A 22,176-nucleotide genomic window follows, 5' to 3' on the forward strand; every position below is an offset into this window, starting at 1 on the left:
TGCCACCTCCCAGACCCCAGGAACATTGTTTAATTCTGCTATTAGGTAACCATTCTTTAAAAGGACAGACTATGTATAGTTTTTTTTAATTATCCTTATTTATTTATTGGATATAGACAAGCCAGAAACCGAGAGTGAAGGGGGAGATGGAAATAGGGAGAAAGAACCTGCAGCCCCGCTTCACCACTTGCAAAGCTTTCCCACTGCAAAAGGGAGGGGCTCGAACCCAGGTCCTTGAGCTTTGTAACGTGCACTCAACCAGTGTGCCACCACCCGGCCCCCATATAGTCTAACTTCCATTTTTTTAATAATTTATTTCTTTATTGGGGAATTAATGCTTTACATTCAACAGTAAATACAATAGTTTGTACATGCATAACATTCCCCAGATTCCCATTTAACAATAAAACCCCCACTATGTCATTCATCATCTTTCATGAACCTGTATTCTCCCCACCCACCCACCCACCCCAGAGTCTTTTACTTTGGTGTAATACGCCAATTCCATTTCAGGTTCCATTTGTGTTTTCTTTTCTAATCTTGTTTTTCAACTTCGGCCTGAGAGTGAGATCATCCCATATTCATCCTTCTCTTTCTGACTTATTTCACTCAACATGATTTTTTCAAGGTCCATCCAAGATCGGCTGAAAACAGTGAAGTCACCATTTTTTACAGCTGAGTAGTATTCCATTGTGTATATACACCACAACTTGCTCAGCCACTCATCTGTTGTTGGACACCTGGGTTGCTTCCAGGTTTAGGCTATTACAAATTGTGCTGCCAAGAACATATGTGTACACAGATCTTTTTGGATGGATGTGTTGGGTTCCTTAGGATATATCCCCAGGAGGGGAATTGCAGGGTCATAGGGTAGGTCCATTTCTAGCCTTCTGAGAGTTCTCCAGACTGTTCTCCACAGAGGCTGGACCAATTGACATTCCCACCAGCAGTGCAGGAGGATTCCTTTGACCCCACACCCTCTCCAGCATTTGCTGCTGTTACCTTTTCTGATGTATGACATTCTCACAGGAGTGAAGTGATATCTCATTGTTGTCTTGATTTGCATTTCTCTGACAATCAGAGACTTGGAGCATTTTTTCATGTGGCCTTTTGGATCTCTTCTGTGGTGAATATTCTGTCCAAGTCCTCCCCCCATTTTTAGATGGGGTTATTTGTTGTCTTGTTGTTGAGTCTGGCAAGCTCTTTATATATGTTGGTTATTAAACTCATCTGATGTATGGCATGTAAAGATCTTCTCCCATTCTGTGAGGGGTCTCTTAGTTTGGGTAGTGGTTTCTTTTTTTTTTTTTTTAATTAATTAATTTATTTTTTATTTAAGAAAGGATTAATTAACAAAACCATAGGGTAGGAGGGGTACAACTCCACACAATTCCCACCGCCCAATCTCCATATCCCACCCCCTCCCCCAATAGCTTTCCCATTCTCTAGCCCTCTGGGAGCATGGACCCAGGGTCATTGAGGGTTGCAGAAGGTAGAAGGTCTGGCTTCTGTAATTGCTTCCTCGCTGAACATGGGCGTTGACTGGTCGGTCCATACTCCCAGTCTGCCTCTCTCTTTCCCTAGTAGGATGGGTCTCTGGGGAAGCTGAGCTCCAGGACACATTGGTGGTGTCTTCAATCCAGGGAAGTCTGGCCGGCATCCTGATGACACCTGGAACCTGGTGACTGAAAAGAGAGTTAACATACAAAGCCAAACAAATTGTTGAGCAGTCATGGACCCAAAGCTTGGAAAAGTGGAGAGGAAGTATTAGGGAGGTACTCACTGCAAATTCTAGTATACTTCTGCTTTCTTACTTTGGTGCCATACTTCAAATTCAGTCAATTTCTGCTTTGTGTTTCTACTTGGGTAGTGGTTTCTTTTGCTGTGAAGAAGCTTTTTAATTTGATGTAGTCCCATAGGTTTATACTTGCCTTAGTCTTCCTTGTAATTGGATTCGTTTCATTGAAAATGTCTTTAAAATTTATGCAGAAAAAAGTTCTGCCAATATTTTCCTCTAAGTATCTGATAGTTTCTGGTCTAACATCCAAGTCCTTGATCCACTTGGAATTTACTTTTGTATTTGGTGAAATACAGTGATTCAGTTTCATTCTTCTGCATGTTTCAACCCATTGTTTCCAACACCATTTGTTGAAGAGACTCTGCTTTCCCCATGTAATAGTCTGGGCCCCTTTGTCAAAGATTAGATGTCCATACGTGTGGGGCCTCATTTCTGGGCTCTCAATTCTATTCCACTGGTCAGTGTGTCTGTTCATGTTCCATTACCAAGCAGTTTTGATGACAATGGCCCTATAATACAGTTTGAGATCTGGGAGTGTGATGCCTCCGGTTCTGTTCTTTTTTCTCAAGATTCTAGGTCTTTTCTGGTTCCAGATAAACATTTGTAGCATTTGTTCTATTCTCCTAAAAAATGTGCTTGGGATCTTGATGGGGATAGCATTAAATTTGTAGATGGCTCTGGGTAATATATTCATTTTGATGATGTTAATTCTTCCAACCCATGAACATGGAATATCTTTCTACTTCTTTGTGTCTCTTTCAATTTCTTTGAGTAGTGACTCATAATTTTCAGTATACAAGTCTTTCACTTCTTTGGTTAGGTTTAGTCCTAGATATTTTATTGTTTTTGTTGCTATAGAAAAAGGAACTGATTTCTGGATTTCAATTTCTTCTAACTTAGTGTTTGCATAGAGGAATGCCACTGACTTTTGAATGTTAATTTTATAGCCTGACACCTTACTGTATTGCCTGATGATTTCCAAAAGCTTCTTGCTGGATTTCTTAGGTTTTTCCATGTATACTATCATGTCATCTGCAAATAAGGAGAGTTTGACTTCTTCTCTTCCAATCTGTATGCCTTTAATTCCTTGCTCCTGCCTGATTGCTATGGCAACAACTTCCAACACTATGTTGACTAGTAATGGTGATAGTGGGCAGCCCTGTCTAGTACCTGATCTGAGGGGAAATGCTTCCAGTTTTTCACCATTGAGTATGATGTTGGCTGTAGGTTTGCTATATATAGACTCCACTATCTTCAGGAATTTTCCATCTATTCCCATTTTTTGTCGTATTTTGATCATAAAGGGATGTTGTATTTTGTCAAAGGCTTTCTCTGCATCTATTGATATGACCGTGTGGTTTTTGGTCTTGCTTTTGTTGATGTGGTGGATCACATTGATTGATTTACGTATATTAAACCAACCTTGCATGCCTGGGATAAACCCCACTTGGTCATGATGAACAATCTTTTTGATATACTGCTGTATCCGGTTGGCTAGAATTTTGTTCAATATTTTCGCATCTATGTTCATCAGAGATATTGCTCTGTAGTTTTCTTTTTTGGTTGTGTCCCTGTCTGCTTTTGGTATCAGGGTGATGTTGGCTTCATAGAAGCTGGCAGGGAGTATTCCAGTGTCTTCAATCTTCTGAAAGACTTTTAAAAGTAGAGGTATTAGTTCTTCTTTGAAAGTTTTGTAGAATTCATTTGTAAAACCATCTGGTCCAGGACTTTTATTTTTGGGGAGATTTTTGATAACTGTTTCAATTTCATTAGCTGTGATGGGCCTGTTCATGTTATCCACTTCCTCTTTACTTAGTTTTGGAAGTTGGTAGGTATCTAGGAAATCATTCATTTCTTCCAGGTTCTCTAGCTTGGTGGCATATAGTTGTTCATAGAAGCCTCGCATGATATGTTGAATTTCTGCAGTGTCTGTTGTGATATCTCCTCTTTCATTTACTATCTGATTTATTTGGGTCTTCTCCCTTTTTTGTTTTATGACTCTGGCTAAAGGTTTGTCGATTTTGTTTACTCTTTCGAAGAACCAACATTTACTTTCATTGATCTTTTGTGTGGTTTTCCTATTCTCAATGTTATTTATTTCTGCCCTAACTTTAGTGATTTCTGTCCTTCTCGTTGCTTTAGGATTCCTTTGTTGTTCTTCTTCTAGGTCTTTAAGATGTGCAATCAGGCTGTTTATTTGTGCCTTTTCTTGTTTCCTAATGTGTGCTTGTATCGCTATGAACTTCCCTCTTAGGACTGCTTTAGCTGTGTCCCAAATATTTTGATAGCTGTGTCTTCATTTTCATTGAACTCTTGAAACATTTTGATTTCTTCCTTGATTTCCTCTTTGACCCAGAAGTTGTTAAGAAGTGTACTGTTGAGCTTCCACATTTTGGGACTGTTACTAATCTTTTGTTGATTGTTAAGTGTTAGTTTAATTCCACTGTGGTCTGAGAAGATGCTTGGGATGATTTCAGTGCTCTTGAATTGGCTGATGCTGTCTTTGTGGCCTAACATATGGTCTATCCTTGAGAATGATCCATGTGGTTTTGAGTAAAATGTGTATTCCAGTTTCTTGGGATGAATGACTCTGAAAATGTCCAATAGTTCTAGTTTATCTATCTCTTCATTTAGCTCCCTTATGTCTTTACTGATTTTCTTCCTGGATGGTCTGTCAAGTTGAGAGAGTGGTGTGTTGAAGTCCCCTACTATGATTGTGTTACTGTGAATATATTGCTGTAGCTCTTTCAGTAGAATTTTGATGTATTTAGATGGCTTCTCATTGGGTGCATATATATTAATAATTGTTAAGTCCTCTTGATTGACTGATCCTCTGAGCATTAAGTAGTGTCCATTCCTTTCTTTTTTAATCTTATCTATTTTAAAGTCTATCATGTCAGATATGAGAATAGCTGTTCCTGCCCTTTTTTGTGGGCCATTGGCTTGTATGATAGTTTTCCATCCTTTCACTTTAAGTTGTGTTTGTCTTGTTGAGTTAGGTGAGTTTCCTGTAGACAACATATTGTTGGGTTGTGTTTTCTGATCCATCTTCCTACTCTGTGTCTTTTAATAGGTGAATTCAGGCCATTGACATTTATTGATATCAAAGATTGAAGATATTTTAACACCATTCTTGTAGAGTTTTAGAGTGTTTTGATATATGTCCTATTTGTGGTGGTCTTGGTTGTTTATAGGAGACCTTTCAGAACTTCTTTCAGGGCAGGCTTGGTGATGGTTGCTTCCTTCAACTGTTGCTTGTCTGAGAAGGTTTTGATGCTTCCATCTAGTCTGAATGACAGTCTAGCAGGATATAGTATTCTTGGCTGAAAGCCTTTCTCATTGAGCACTCAATAGATATCTTGCCATTCTCTTCTGGCCTGTAGTGTTTGTATGGAGAAGTCTGCTGCTAATCTTATGGGTTTTCCTTTGTAGGTGACTCTTTGTTTTTCTCTTGCAGCCTTGAGGATCCTTTATCCTTATTCCTTTCCATTCTAAGTATGACATGTCTTGGTTTCTTTAGGTCTGGATTAATTCTGTTTGGGACCCTCTGGGCTTCTTGAATCTTTATGTCTTTGGTGTTGTCTAGACTAGAGAAATTTTCAGCTATTATGGCCTGGAGAATGCTTTCTTCCTCTCCTTCTCTTTCTTCCTCTGGTAAGCCAATAATGCGTATATTGTTTCTTTTGAAGTCATCCCATAAGACTCTGTTGTTGTTTTCAGCATCTCTTAATCTCTTTTTGAGATCTCTTACTTCTTTTTTAGTTGTCTCTAATTCATCCTCAATCTTGCTAATTCTGTTTTCAGCCTCATAGATTCTATTCTCTCTGCCCTCTACTGATTTCTGGAGTTCATCTATTTTGTTGCCCTTCTCTGATACTGTTTTAGCTTGTTCAGCTAGTTGCCTTCTTAGCTCAGCTATTTCAGCTTTCAGCTCTAATAACTATGAGACAATTAGTATTTTCTTCCATATTCTCATTTGTTGTTCCTGCATTTCTGATTACAATTTTTTCAAATTCTTTACTCACTCCTATTATTATTTCCTTAGCTAATGTTTGGATGTTGAACTCGTTGTTTTGTGCTTTACCCTCTGGAGGACTTTTAGCTGGACTCTTTCTTGTCCTGGTTCGAGTCTCCAATATTTTTTCTTGTTGTTTTAACCATTTTATATATTATGTTATGAGTTCCCTTTATCAGTACTTTTCAAATTATTGATTACTATTGCCTGGATTGACTTGTGTCTAAGTAATTTAATTAAAGGGTTTACCGTGGTGGAAGTTAACAGTTTTTTCAATCCCTGAGTTGGAGCTCAGTGGTGTAAAAGCCTCTTTTTTTTTCTTCCTTATAGGCTATGGGAGCCTGAGGGCTTTTAAACTATCAATAGGCTTCTTAGCTTAATCACTGACACCTGACCAAGAGATAAAGCAGGGTGTGGCAGAGATAATCCAGTGATTATGCAAAGAGACTTTCACAGCCCCTCATCTATGCCACCGAGGTATAGGTCTTCTCCTGAGTTTCCCGGTTAGATCTCTGTCCCCTGGTGTCCCTCCCTTTTGCTGCTCCATATTCTGAGGGTAGTAGCAATGGAGACTCAGAGTTGCACTTGGTGAGTCTCTGGGGAGTCCTTTCCTCCTTTCAGCTGTCCCCTTGTTGTGGAGCAGACTGGAGGTGGTGTCTCCACTGATAAACTGCTGAACTGTTAGCAGTCACTTAATCTCTCCTTAGGCCCCTCTCTCCTCTCTGTCACCAGCCACGTGTGTTTGTACTCACGGGTGATTTACTGGGTTCCTGTGGTCATTGTAGTCCTGTCTTGTTTCGGTCCGGGTGGTCTCCTTTGGTATTCCTAGTTGATCCGGGAGAGGAGAGGAGAGGAGAGGAGAGGAGAGGAGAGGAGAGGAGAGGAGAGGAGAGGAGAGGAGAGGAGAGGAGAGGAGAGAAAGCGATCTGCTGCTCGTAGCTCCGCCTCTGGAAGTCCTAAAACCCTCTCCTAATTTCCTTTTATCACTGAAATTTTTGTTACTAAAATTCATCCATACTCAATAGGCTACATACTGTATTCATATTGTAGTTTTCGTTCTGTTGATTTTTTAATTGGGACTTATCACCATATAAATTTTATTTCTAATGATATGGGAAGTAGATAAAATTCTCTGTAGAGGTCACAATAGATTGTATGGAATTGTACCCTTCTTATAACACAATCTTGTTAATCATTAAATCACTAATAAAAATGTTTTTTAAAAAAGTCACAATAGGTAGGACAAGTATATTTTGAGTATTTGGTTGATGTCTTCTTTTTGATAAAGCAAAGTGAAAAATAGCTAAGACTTAAAACTAAGTGTGTATGCAAATGCCCTCCAAAACTAGAAAACAAATCTGTGTTAAGTCTCTCAAAAAGCAGTTTCTTGGGGTCCTGCGGTGGCGCAGTGGGTTAAGCGCATGTGGCGCAAAGCACTGGGACTGGCATAAGGATCCCGGTTTGAGCCCCCGGCCCCCCACCTGCAGGGGAGTCGCTTCACAAGCGGTGAAGCAGGTCTGCGGGTGTCTATCTTTCTCTCCCCCTCTCTGTCTTCCCCTCCTCTCTCCATTTCTCTCTGTCCTATCCAACAATGAACAACATCAACAATGGCAATAATAATAACCACAACGAGGCTACAACAAAAAAAGGGGGGGGGAATGGCCTCCAGAAGCAGTGGATTCATGGTGCAGGCACCGAGCCCAGCAATAACCCTGGATGGGGAAAAGAAAAAAAAAGAAAAAGAAAAAAAAGCAATTTCTCCCTGTAGCAATCCCTAACGTAATCCCTCTCCTTTTTTTTTCGGGGGGGGGGGAGATAGAGAAATTGAGAGAGGAAGGGGAGATGGGAGAGGGAGAGAAAGACAGATACATGCTGCAGCACCACTTTACTACTTGTGAAGCTTCCACCCTGCAGGAATCATGTGTACTCTGCCAAAGGCCCCAATAAAAATAAGTTCTTAATTCCTACTACTGCTCCATTTCTTTCCTTCCCTTATAGCTAAAAGACTTGCAGAATTAACTTTGATGTACATTTACATGATTAAAGTTTTTTTCCAATCTGAAGAAAGTATAACCATTAACTATCTCGTATGTGTCACCTAATAATTATATGCTCAAGTTCTTCTTGGATATAAGTATAAAGTGTTGCTGCTGTATCATGAATAATGTTCAGTTTCACAAGATAGTGACAAGTGGTTTTCCAACCTAGTTAAGCAAATTTACATTCCCACTAGCATCATAGTCTTGAAGAAGTCTCTCTAATAGTCAATGTTATCTATTAATGTTTTTCCAGATAAGTATGTGTTCTCACTAATGTTCATAAAAGCATTATTCACAATATCCTAAAGGTGGAAACAGCCCAAATGTCCGTCATTCATGTTTAAATGAATAAACATACAATAAAGTATAATTCAGCCATAAGAATGAATGAAGAGCTGATATGTGCCACTATCTGGATAAACTTTGCAAATGTTATGTTAAAGAAGCCAGGGACCAGGAAGATAGCTCAGTATGTTAGAGTGCAGTATGTGTATACCTTAAGTCCCAGACATCTGTGATTCAATCTCTAGATCACCATAAGCCAAAGCTGAGTGGTGCTCAGATGTCTCCACACCCATCTCTCTCTCTCTCGTGTATATATGCACATAATTAATCTAATTTTTAAAATCTTAAAACCATTTAGTTATTTAAAGAAAAATTCCTGACCAGAGAAGTATTCTGATAACAAAAGAAGCCAAAAAAATCACATATCATACATACCATTTAAATGAAATTTCAGAGTATTAAGTGTTTATATTCTTTTTTAAATATAATAGCAGGTATCAGATCCAGTGCCTCATACACGCAAAATATGTGCTATTCTTTATATGTTCTTGATTATGTTTCTTTACTAATTGGTATTTTTGAAAAATCATCTAACAATTTGCCTCTTGCTCTTCCACTTAAAGAAAGTGTAATTCAAGTTGTGAAATTTAAAATTCATTTATGATTATCATTTTATGATTTTCTCTGCTTCAAAAATAATCTAGTGCACTGATGTCAGAATAAATAAATGTATTTTCATACGAAAGCATAAAATTTTGGCTGAGACAGTTATATTCTTTGTGTATTATTAGAGAATTGCAATTTATATATGTAATATGAGATAGGAATCTAAATTTCCCCCAAGTGGATAACAACTGTCAAAACTCCATTTTCCCACGGATTTGCCAGTCGCCTCCATCATATCATATATCAAGTTTGCACACATCTTTAGGACATATTTTTCAAGATTCGTTATCTGTTGCATTAATTAGTCTATTATGTCTTGCAAAAAAATTAAATCTCTATATCTTTACAATTTAATATATCAAGAATTATCTTCAGGGGCCACATGGTGGCACACTAAGTTAAGTGCACATAGTACAAAGCTTAAGGACCTACAGAAGGATCCCAGTTCAAGCTGTGGCTCCCCACCTGGAGGGGGTCACTTTATAAGCAGTGAAGCAGGTCTGCAGGTCTCTCTCTTCTTCTCTATGTCACCCGCCCCTCTCAATTTCTCTCTGTCCTATCCAGTGGATTTGTAGTGCCTGCGCTGAACCCCAGCAATAGCCCTGGAGGCAAAAAAAAAAAAAAAAAGAAAGAAATATCTTCTCATTCTCCTTCAGATGTATCTTAGACACTCTTGCTCCTTTCACTTTATGCATAAATATTAAAATCAATTTGACAAATTCATTGCAAAAAGTAGGGCAGAAGGTGAGGTCACCATAGCATTAAAGCTATAGCTCAAAATGAGGTATTGGGATGGGGAAAAAGATATCCTTACAATATTAAATGTTCCTTAAAATGTGCATATCTTTCCATTTGCTCAAGTCTCCTTTGGTTCAGTGAAGTTTTTAAAAATTTTTAAATTAATTTGTTTTCCCTTTTGTTGCCCTTGTTTTTTATTGTTGTTGTAGTTATTATTGTTTTTATTGATGTCATTGTTGTTAGATAGGACAGAGAAAAATGGAGAGAGGAGGGGAAGACAGCGAGGGTGAGAGAAAGACAGACACCTACAGACCTGCTTCACCACCTATGAAGCGACTCCCCTGCAGGTGGGGAGCCAGGGGGCTCCAACTGGAATCCTTACATCTGCCCTTGTGCTTTGCGCCACCTACACTTAACCCGTTGTGCTACCGCCCAACTCCCCGACATCTAAGTTTTTGACAAAGGGGTCAAAACTATTAAATGGGGAGAGTCTCTTCAACAAGTAGTGTTGGGGAAAGTAGATTGAGACCTTCAGCACATTCAGAAGAATGAAACAAACTACATTTCACCAGACACAAAAGTAAACTCCAAATAGATCAAGGATTTGGATGTTAGACCAGGAACTATCAAATGTTTAGAGGAAATATTGGCAAAACTCTTTTCCATCTACATTTTATGGGAATCTTCAATGATAGAAATCTAATAGCAAGATTAGAAAGACTAAAACAAAAATAAACCAGTGGGACTACATCAAATTAGAAAGTTTCTGCACAGCAAAAGAAACCACTATCCAAACAAAGAGACCACTCACAGAAGGGAGAAGATCTTTACATGCCATACATCAGACAAGAAGCTAATAACCAAAATATAGAGAATTCACCAAACTCAGCAACAAAAAACAAACAACCCCATCCAAAAATGTGGAGAGGATATGAACAGAATATTCACCACAGAAGAGATCCATAAACATATGAAACCAACAAACATATGAAAAAAAAATGCTCCAAGTCATTGATTGTCATAGAGATGCAAATAAACACAACAATGAGATACCACTTCACTCCTATGAGACTGTCATACATCAGAGAAAGTAGCAGCAACCAATGCTAGAGAGATTGTGGGGTCAAAGGAAGTTGTAGTCTATAGAAGAATGAATATGAATGAATGAGAATGAATATCTCACAGGCAGAAACTGAGAACAGTAGGGGGAAAACAAAGCAGAACTTGGGCTGGAAGGTTTATTGCACCAAAGTAAAAGATTTGGGGCAGTGGTGGGAGAGGGTAGGGTTCAGGTCCTGGTGCAAGGTGATGGAGAAGTACCTAGGCTGGGGAGTTAGAATATTTTTCATAAAACTGAGAAATTATACACATTTACCAACAAGTACCAACTGTTGACTATAAACCACTAGTCCCCTTAATAAAAACATTTTAAGTACATAATTTATTTTCTTTTACTTTTTTCTTTTTTAAAATTTGTTATTTTCCCTTTTGTTACCCTTGTTGTCTTTTTGTTGTTGTTGTAGTTGTTATTGTTGTTATTGATATCATTGTTGGATAGGACAGAGAGAAATGGAGAGAGAAGGGGAAGACAGAGAGGGGGAGAGAAAGATAGACACCTGCATACCTGCTTCACCACCTGTGGAGCGACTACCATGCAGGTGGGAAGCCAGGGGCTCGAACCAGGATCCTTACATTGCTCCTTGCGCTTCGCGCCACGTGTGCTTAACCCGCTGCGCTACTGCCGGACTCCCTTTCTTTTACTTTTTAATGAGGGGGATATAGGCAGAAGAGTTTGACAGAGAGACCAGAGTACTGCTTAGCTCTGACTTATGTTGATACTGGGGATTGAACCTGAGACCTCAGAGCCTCAGTCATAAAAGATTTTTTGCATAATTATATGCTATCTCCCCAGGCTGTGATTGATTTTATTATTATTTAACTTTTTTATTTGTTCTTAATAGTAGATAACAAGTATATAGTTCCACATCACACCCACCAACATTCTGTCTCCCCAACCTCCCACCTCCTACAACTCCCACAAATCTTAGGAATAGTTTGCTTGCTTCTGTTTATTGTTGTTTTTCAAGTTTATGTGTATCAGATCACTAGATTCCACATATGAGTAAAACTATCTGGTAGTTGTGTTTCATCTCTTATTTTGCTAAGCATATTTACCTCTAGTGCCATCTATTTTGTCCCAAAGGACACAATATCATCGTTTTTGATTGCATACTAATATTCTATGGAATATATATATATATATATATATGCAATAACTTTTTCTGTTGATAGGCAGTAAGACTATTTCAAATCTTTGACTATTGTGAATAATGCAGCTATGAACAAAGGGATACCTCTGTCCCTTCAGATTAGTGTTTGAGTGTCCTTTGGATAAATTTCTAAAAGTGGTATTGCTGGTTCATGAGGTTTAAGGGCTGAAAACACAGTCTTCCCAAGGGGCTGCCCCAGTTTGCATTCCCACCAGTAGTGAAGCAGAGTTCTTTTTCTCCACAACCCCTGAAACACCTGTCACTTCCTGGTGTGTTGATGTAAGCCAGTCTCTCATGTGTGAGATGGGATCTCAGTGTAGTTTTAATTTGCATTTCTCTAATGATAAGTGGAGCATTTCTTCATGTGTCTGTGGGCCATGTGTATCTCTTCTTTATAAAATTGCCTATTTAGTTTTTTGGCCCACTATTTTATTAGGTTATTTTTACTTCTTTTGTAGATCTGTACCAATTCTGTATGGTTGTCTAGTATCAGTGATTTATCAGATGTGTAATGGGCAAATATCTTCTCCCATTTACTGGGCTGCCTGGTTATCCTTATGTAGTTTGCTTTTGTTGTGTAGAAGCTCACTTTTTTTCTTTTTTTTAAATACTTCATTTACTTACTGAATAGAGACAGAAAGGTATTGGGCAGAGGGAGAAAGAGACACCTGCAGCCTGGCTTTACCTTCTCCCCTGTAAGAGGGAACCAGAAACTTAAACCTAGGTCCTTGGACATTGTAACATGCGTGCACTTAGGCCAAGTCCCTCAAGATCATATATATTCTTCCCATATATACACCACATATATATATATGTGGTGTATATATATATGAAATATATTTTCATTTATTTTTTTTATTATTATCTTTATTTATTTATTGGATAGAAACAGCCATAAATAAAGAGGGAATGGGAAACAGAGAGGGTGAAAGATAGAGAGACACCTGCAGCCCTGCTTCACCACTTGTGAAGCTTTCCCCATGCAGGTGGGGACTGGGGGCTTGAACCCAGGTCCTTGCGCATTGTAATGTGTGTGCTCAACCAGGTGCACCACCACCCAGTCCATTTTTCTTTATTTTTCCTTATTGCGTAGAAGTGTTTTGGCTATTCATGAGTGTGTGTGTGTGTGTGTGTGTGTTTCTTTTTTTCTTTTTCTTTGTTCAAGATTCCACAGAAGAAGGCCTTTCTTTGCCACCTTCAGACAGGGATAACTTTATATCACCATGGATATGTGTGTGTTTCTACACAGATCTTTGGACAAGTTGTTCAACTGGCTTTAAAAATGCCTGACTCCTCTTGGTCTTATTTCTATAGCCATCTATATTTATATATGTTTGCCAATTTTTCTATGCTCCTCCCTTCCCTTCCTTCCTTTCTTTTTTTTTTTTTTTTTTCCTCCAGGGTTATTGCTGGGCTCGGTGCCTGCACCATGAATCCACCGCTCCTGGAGGCCATTTTTCCCCCTTTTTGTTGCCCTAGTTGTTGCAGCCTCGTTGCAGTTATTGCCATTGTTGACGTTGCTTTGTTGTTGGATAGGACCGAGAGAAATGGAGAGAGGAGGGGAAGACAGAGAGAGAGGGGAGAGACAGATAGACACCTGCAGACCTGCTTCACCGCCCGTGAAGCGACTCCCCTGCAGGTGGGGAGCCGGGGGCTCGAACCGGGATCCTTACGCCGGTCCCTGCGCTTTGCGCCACGTGCGCTTAACCCACCTTCCCTTCCTTTCTAAGCCATACCTACACCTGTTACTACTTCTGAATATCTTTCCTTTTTTCCTCTTCTCTCTCTGAGTCCTGATGGAGTTGTAGTTCAAAGGCTTCTGGTCATCTTCCCCTGTCATTTCTCTCCCTCTGGGAGTATGGAGCAAAAAATGTTTTTCTTTTTTCTTTTTAATTTTTTTTTTTACCAGTGCACTGCTCAGCTGTGGGTTATGGTGATATGGGAGGTTAAACCAAAAACTTCGGAGTTTCAGGCATGAGAGTCTTTTTGTATAATCCTTATGCTGTCTACCCCCACGCTGGACCAAAATTCTTTATGGGTGCAGAAGGTGGGAGTTCTTTGTAACTGCTTCTCCACTGGACATGGACATTGGCAGATCAATTCACACCCTCAGCCTGATGAAATACATTTTTTAAAAGCTAAGCTATTTTTGTTTAAAGAAAGAGTGGTGCAAGGCCAACAAAAAGGGAATAAATAAATATTTTTTTAAAAAATTAAATAAAACAGTGGCAAGGGGAGTTGGGCGGTAGCACAGCGAGTTAAACGCAGGTGGTGCGGTGTAAGGATCCCAGTGTGAGCCCCCCCCCCACACACCTGCAGGGGAGTGGATTCACAAGCGGTGAAGCGGTCTGCAGGTGTCTATTTTTCTCTCCCCCTCTCTGTCTTCCCCTCCTCTCTCCATTTCTCTCTGTCCTATCCAACATTATGACATCAATTACAACAATAAAACAAGGGCAATAAAAGAGAATAAATTTAAAAAAGAGAGAGAGAGGCAAAAGAACTAGAGTCCTGGTGACTTCAGCTTCCGCTCATAGTGAAAGCACCTTTTCTTCACCAAAAACAGGCAACTCTTTGGACCAAAAGACCAAAAGACCACTGCAATGTATAGTGTGTGTGTGTGTGTGTGTGTGTGTGTGTGTGTGTGTGTGTGTCTTCACACATGCACAATTCCACTACTTCCAGATTATTATTTTTCTTTTTAATTTCAGAGAGAAAGGAAGAGAAACAACAATGCTACTGCACCATCTTCACAACTTCCGCCAGTGTGTAGTGGCCCCATTATGATGCCAGAGTTCAAGCCTGGGTCCTTGACCTTGCTAAGACATTTCCTACGAGGTGAGCTTGCCATACGTGATTTATGTAAACTTTCTAAAGGATTCACTCATTTGTTTAATAGGTCAGACATGACTCTGGCATATACAGAGCTGGGGATAAAACTTCAGACCTCACATGTACCACTGTAAATTTCTCATCTAAAAGAATGAACAGTTAAAAGTTGACAATAATTTTTAAATAGTATTAATACTGTGAATTTCTGGACATTGATAAATTATGGTAATACACAATAAAAAATTAAGTCTATAATACCGAGAAGATAGTTTAAAGAACACAATGGGGGAGGCGAGCCGGGGCGCATCTGGTTAAGCGCAAAGATCGACTCAAGAATCTCGGTTTGGGGGGGAGGGTGGTGGCATTCCTGGTTGAGCACACAGATTACAGTGCACAAGGACCTGGGTTCGAACCCCTTGTCCCCACCTGCAGGGTGCAAGTGGTGCAAGTGGTGAAGCAGTGCTGCAGGTGTCTCTCTGTCTCTCTCCCTTTCTATCTCCCCCTTCCCTCTCAATTTCTGGCTATCTATCCAATAAATAAAGATAATTAAAAAAAAACTTTAAAAATCTCAGCTCGGGATTCAGACGGTAGCGCAGCGGGTTAAGCACACGTGGCGCGAAGCACAAGGACCAACGTAAGGATACCCAGCTTCCCACCTGTAGGGGAGTCGCTTCACAAGCTGTGAAGCAGGTCTGCAGGTGTCTGTCTTTCTCTCCCCCTCTTTGTCTTCCCCTCCTCTCTCCATTTCTCTCTGTCCTATCTAACAACGACGACATCAACAATAATAACTACAATAAAAAACAAGGGCAACAAAAGGAATAAATAAATAAATAATCTAATGCGGGGGTTGGGCGGTAGCGCAGCGTTTAAAACACACATGGCGCAAAGTGCAAGGGCCAGCTTAAGGATCCCGGTTCGAGCCCGGCTCCCCACCTGCAAGCGGGGGGTCACCTCACAAGCGGTAAAGCAGGTCTGCAGGTGTCTATCTTTCTCTCCCCCTCTCTTTCTCCTCTCTTCTCTCGATTTCTCTCAGTCCTATCCAACAACAACAGCATCAATGGCCAACAACAATAATAATAGCAATAAGGGCAACAAAAATGGGGGAAAATGACCTCTGCAAGCAGTGGATTTGTGGTGCAGGCACCGAGCCACAGCGATAACCTGGAGGCACACAAAAAGAATTAAATTAAAAAAATCAAAGCCAAAAAAGTTTATATATATATATATATATGGAATCTTGGTTCAAGCCCCTGCGCACCACCTGTAAGAGGAAGCCTCCCAAGCAGTGAATCAGGTCTGCAGATATCTCTCTCTCTCCCTAACCCCCTCTTCTCTCAATTTGTCTATGTCCTATCCAAAAAAATAGGGGGGGGGGGGGCGCGGAAGCCGCCAGAAGCAGTGGATTCATAGTGCTGACATCTAGCCCCAGCAATAACCCTGGAGATGGGGGCCAGGCAGTAGCACAGTGGGTTAAGCAGCACATGGTGCAAAGCAAAAGGACCCACGCAAGGATCCCGGTTCAAACCCCGGCTCTCCACCAGCAGGGAGGCGTCGCCTCACAAGCGTTGAAGCAGGTGTCTTTCTCTCCCCCTCTCTGTCTTCCTCTCCTCTCCGAATTTCTCTCTGCCCTATCCAGTAATAATAATAACAACAAGGGCAACAAAAATTAGGAAAAATGGCCTCCAAGAGCAGTGGATTCCTAGTGCAGGCATGCAGCAATAACCGTGGAGGCAAAAAACAAACAAACAACAACAAAAAAAAAACGCTCAAGTTATTGTAAACTCATTTCAGGACCAGATGAAATATGCAAAAAAAAAAGTTGCATGTACGAGATGCATAACAACTAATTAACTCTTCCAGATTCTATGACTTAAAAAAAAAAATTATGACTTTGCTGAACCAAAGTGGTCCAAAATTAGGTAGTACATATGAAAATAACGTGGTATCAGTTATGTAGAATGTTATCACAATGTGATAATGTAACTGCTGTCTGGGTGATAACATGTCAGTGAAGTTTCACTGATTGTACAAATGTGTGCAAGGTTCTGCATGTGGGAAGAGGGGGGCTGGGGGTAACTCTCTTTATATTCCACTCAATTGTGCTCTAATTTTTTTCTTTATTGGGGTATTAATTTTTAACAGTAGACAGTAAATACAATAGTTTGTACATGCATAACATTTCCCAGTTTTCCACATAACAATACAGCCCCCACTAGGTCCTCTGTCATCCTGTTCCAGGACCTGAACCTCCTCCCCCCCCACCCTATCCCAGAGTCTTTTACTTTGGTGCAATACACCAACTCCAGTCCAGGTTCTGCTTAGTGTTTTCTCTTCTGATCTTGTTTTTCAACTGCCTGTGAGTGAGATCATCCCATATTCATCCTTCTCTTTCTGGCTTATCTCACTTAACATGATTCCTTCAAGCTCCATCCAAGATGGACTGAAAATGGTGAAATCACCATTTTTAATAGCTGAGTAGTATTCCATTGTGTATATAGACTACAGCTTGCTCAGCCACTTATCTGTTGTTGGACACCGGGTTGCTTCCAGGTTTTGGCTATTAGAAATTACACTGATATGAACATGGGTATATGCAAATCTTTTTGGATGGGTGTGTTGGGTTCCTTAGGATATATCCCCACCAGAGGAATTGCTGGGCTATAGACTAGGTCTACTTCTAGCTTTCTGAGAGTTCTCCAGACTGTTCTCCCTCCACAGGGTTGGACCCATTGACATTCCCACCAGCAGTGCAGGAAAGTTCCTTTGACCCCACAATTTCTCCAGCATTGGTTGCTGCTACTTTCTCTGATGTATGACATTCTCATAGGAGTGAAGTGGTATCTCGTTGGTGTGTTTATTTGCATCTCTCTGACAATCAATGACTTGGAACATTTTTTTTTCATATATTTGTTGGTCTTATGGATCTCTTCTGTGGTGAATATTCTGTTCATATCCTCTCCACATTTTTGGATGGAATTGTTTGTTTTTTGCTGCTGAGTTTGGTGAATTCTCTTTATTTTGGTTATTAGCCTCTTGTCTGATGTATGGCAAATAAAGATATTCTCCTTTCTTTTTTTTTTAATTCTTTATTGAGGAATTAATGTTTTACATTCAACAGTAAATAAAATAGTTTGTACATGCATAACATTCCCCAGTTTCCCATTTAACAATACAACCCCCACTATGTCATTTATGATCCTTCATGGATCTGTATTCTCCCCACCCACCCACCCCAGAGTCTTTTACTTTGGTGCAATACGCCAATTCCATTTCAGGTTCCATTTGTGTTTTCTTTTCTGATCTTGTTTTTCAGCTTCTGCCTGGGAGTGAGATCATCCCATATTCATCCTTCTCTTTCTGACTTATTTCACTCAACATGATTTTTTCAAGGTCCATCCAAGATCGGCTGAAAACAGTGAAGTCACCATTTTTTATAGCTGAGTAGTATTCCATTGTGTATATATACCACAACTTGCTTAGCCACTCGTCTGTTGTTGGACACCTGGGTTGCTTCCAGGTTTTAGCTATTACAAATTGTGCTGCCAAGAACATATGTGTACACAGATCTTTTTGGATGGATGTGTTGGGTTCCTTAGGATATATCCCCAGGAGAGGAATTGCAGGATCATAGGGTAGGTCCATTTCTAGCCTTCTGAGAGTTCTCCAGACTGTTCTCCACAGAGGCTGGACCAATTGACATTCCCACCAGCAGTGCAGGAGGGTTCCTTTGACCCCACACCCTCTCCAGCATTTGCTGCTGTTACCTTTTCTGATGTATGACATTCTCACAGGAGTGAAGTGGTATCTCGTTGTTGTCTTCATTTGCATTTCTCTGACAATCAGAGACTTGGAGCATTTTTTCATGTGTTTCTCGGCCTTTTGGATCTCTTCTATGGTGAATATTCTGTCCAAGTTCTCCCCGCCCATTTTTAGATGGGGTTATTTGTTGTCTTGTTGAGTCTGGCAAGCTCTTTATATATATTGGTTATTAAACTCTTATCTGATGTATGGCATGTAAAGATCTTCTCCCATTCTGTGAGGGGTCTCTTAGTTTGGGTAGTGGTTTCTTTTGCTGTGAAGAAGCTTTTTAATTTGATGTAGTCCCATAGGTTTATACTTGCTTTAGTCTTCTTTGTAATTGGATTTGTTTCATTGAAAATGTCTTTAAAATTTATTTGGAAAAGAGTTCTGCCAATATTTTCATCTAAGTATTTGATAGTTTTTGGCCTAACATCCAAGTCCTTGATCCACTTGAAATTTACTTTTGTATTTGGTGAAACAGAGTGGTTCAGTTTCATTCTTCTGCATGTTTCAACCCATTGTTTCCAACACCATTTGTTGAAGAGACTCTGCTTTCCCCATGTAATAGTCTGGGCCCCTTTGTCAAAGATTAGATGTCCATAGGTGTGGGGCCTCATCTCTGAGCTCTCAATTCTATTCCACTGGTCAGTGTGTCTATTCATGTTCCAGTACCAAGCAGTTTTGATGACAATGGCCCTATAATACAGTTTGAGATCTGGGAGTGTGATGCCTCCGGTTCTGTTCTTTTTTCTCAAGATTGTTTTGGCAATTCTAGGTCTTTTCTGGTTCCAGATAAACATTTGTAGCATTTGTTCTATTCTCCTAAAAAATGTGCTTGGGATCTTGATGGGGATAGCATTAAGTTTGTAGATGGCTCTGGGTAATATATTCATTTTGATGATGTTAATTCTTCCAACCCATGAACATGGAATATCTTTCCACTTCTTTGTGTCTTTTTCAATTTCTTTGAGTAGTGACTCATAATTTTCAGTATACAAGTCTTTCACTTCTTTGGTTAGGTTTACTCCTAGATATTTTATTGTTTTTGTTGCTATAGAAAAAGGAACTGATTTCTGGATTTCAATTTCTTCTAACTTAGTGTTTGCATAGAGGAATGCCACTGACTTTTGAATGTCAGTTTTGTAGCCTGACACCTTACTGATGATTTCCAAAAGCTTCTTGCTGGATTCCTTAGGTTTTTCCATGTATACTATCATGTCATCTGCAAATAAGGAGAGTTTGACTTCTTCTCTTCCAATCTGTATGCCTTTAATTCCTTGCTCCTGCCTGATTGCTATGGCAACAACTTCCAACACTATGTTGACTAGTAATGGTGATAGTGGGCAGCCCTGTCTAGTACCTGATCTGAGGGGAAATGCTTCCAGTTTTTCACCATTGAGTATGATGTTGGCTGTAGGTTTGCTATATATAGACTCCACTATCTTCAGGAATTTTCCATCCATTCCCATTTTTTGTAGTGTTTTGATCATAAAGGGATGTTGGATTTTGTCAAAGGCTTTCTCTGCATCTATTGATATGACCATGTGGTTTTTGGTCTTGCTTTTGTTGATGTGGTGGATCACATTGATTGATTTACGTATATTAAACCAACCTTGCATGCCTGGGATAAACCCCACTTGGTCATGATGAGCAATCTTTTTGATATACTGCTGTATCCGGTTGGCTAGAATTTTGTTCAATATTTTCGCATCTATGTTCATCAGAGATATTGGTCTGTAGTTTTCTTTTTTGGTTGTGTCCCTGTCTGCTTTTGGTATCAGGGTGACGTTGGCTTCATAGAAGCTGGCAGGGAGTATTCCAGTGTCTTCAATCTTCTGGAAGACTTTTAAAAGTAGAGGTATTAGTTCTTCTTTGAAGGTTTTGTAGAATTCATTTGTAAAACCATCTGGTCCAGGACTTTTATTTTTGGGGAGATTTTTGATAACTGTTTCAATTTCATTAGCTGTGATGGGCCTGTTCATGTTATCCACTTCCTCTTTACTTAGTTTTGGAAGTTGGTAGGTATCTAGGAAATCATTCATTTCTTCCAGGTTCTCTAGCTTGGTGGCATATAGTTGTTCATAGAAGCCTCGCATGATATGTTGAATTTCTGCAGTGTCTGTTGTGATATCTCCTCTTTCACTTACTATCCGATTTATTTGGGTCTTCTCCCTTTTTTGTTTTGTGAGTCTGGCTAAAGGTTTGTCGATTTTGCTTACTCTTTCGAAGAACCAACATTTACTTTCGTTGATCTTTTGTATGCTTTTCCTATTCTCAATGTTATTTATTTCTGCCCTAACTTTAGTAATTTCTGACCTTCTCGTTGCTTTAGGGTTCCTTTGTTGTTCTTCTTCTAGGTCTTTAAGATGTGCAATCAGGCTGTTTATTTGTGCTTTTTCTTGTTTCCTAATGTGTGCTTGTATAGCTATGAACTTCCCTCTTAGGACTGCTTTAACTGTGTCCCAAATATTTTGATAGCTTGTGTCTTCATTTTCATTGAACTCTTGAAACATTTTGATTTCTTCCTTGATTTCCTCTTTGACCCAGAAGTTGTTAAGAAGTGTACTGTAGGGCAGAGGGTAGATAGCATAATGGTTATGCAAACAGACTGTCGTGCCTGAGGCTCCAAAGTCCCAGGTTCTATCCCCTGCACCACCATAAGCCAGAGCTGAACTGTGCTCTGGTAAAAAAAAAAAAAAAAAAAAAAAAGAAGTGTACTGTTGAGCTTCCACATTTTGGGACTGTTACTAATCTTTTGTTGATTGTTAAGTGTTAGGTTAATCCCACTGTGGTCTGAGAAGATGCTTGGGATGATTTCAGTGCTCTTGAATTGGCTGATGCTGTCTTTGTGGCCTAACATATGGTTTATCCTTGAGAATGATCCATGTGGATTTGAGTAAAATGTGTATTCCAGTTTCTTGGGATGAATGACTCTGAAAATGTCCAATAGTTCTAGTTTATCTATCTCTTCATTTAGCTCCCTTATGTCTTTATTGATTTTCTGCCTGGATGATCTGTCAAGTTGAGAGTGCGGGGTGTTGAAGTCCCCTACTATGATTGTGTTACTGTGAATATATTGCTGTAGCTCTTTCAGTAGAATTTTGATGTATTTAGATGGCTTCTCATTGGGTGCATAGATGTTAATAATTGTTAAGTCCTCTTAATTGACTGATCCTCTGAGCATTAAGTAGTGTCCATTCCTTTCTTTTTTAATCTTATCTATTTTAAAGTCTATCATGTCAGATATGAGAATAGCTGTTCCTGCCCTTTTTTGTGGGCCATTGGCTTGTATGATAGTTTTCCATCCTTTCACTTTAAGTCTGTGTTTGTCTTGTTGAGTTAGGTGGGTTTCCTGTAGACAGCATATTGTTGGGTTGTGTTTTCTGATCCATCTTCCTACTCTGTGTCTTTTAATAGGTGAATTCAGGCCATTGACATTTATTGATATCAAAGATTGAAGATATTTTAACGCCATTCTTGCAGAGTTTTAGTGTGTTTTGATATATGTCCTATTTGTGGTGGTCTTGGTTGTTTATAGGAGACCTTTCAGAACTTCTTTCAGGGCAGGCTTGGTGATGGTTGCTTCCTTCAACTGTTGCTTGTCTGAGAAGGTTTTGATGCCTCCCTGTAGTCTGAATGACAGTCTAGCAGGATATAGTATTCTTGGCTGAAAGCCTTTCTCATTGAGCACTCGATAGATATCTTGCCATTCTCTTCTGGCCTGTAGTGTTTGTA

The 22,176-nt window shown here is 39.7% G+C and overlaps 1 protein-coding gene and 1 long non-coding RNA gene across 2 annotated transcripts in view; both read left to right on the forward strand.

Annotated features, from left to right (window-relative positions):
- Nucleotides 1-22,176, forward strand: part of RFTN2 (raftlin family member 2) — a 118,742-nt gene that overhangs the window by 4,436 nt on the left and 92,130 nt on the right. The gene's annotated exons all lie outside the window — the stretch shown is intronic.
- LOC132539408 (uncharacterized) overlaps nucleotides 6,696-22,176 on the forward strand; it is a 107,611-nt gene continuing 92,130 nt past the window's right edge. The window contains exon 1 of the long non-coding RNA XR_009550678.1: nucleotides 6,696-7,221. This is a non-coding gene — a long non-coding RNA (uncharacterized LOC132539408). The remainder of the gene's footprint in view (nucleotides 7,222-22,176) is intronic.

This window comes from Erinaceus europaeus, chromosome 7, assembly GCF_950295315.1.
Source record: "Erinaceus europaeus chromosome 7, mEriEur2.1, whole genome shotgun sequence".
Classification (NCBI taxonomy): domain Eukaryota; kingdom Metazoa; phylum Chordata; class Mammalia; order Eulipotyphla; family Erinaceidae; genus Erinaceus; species Erinaceus europaeus.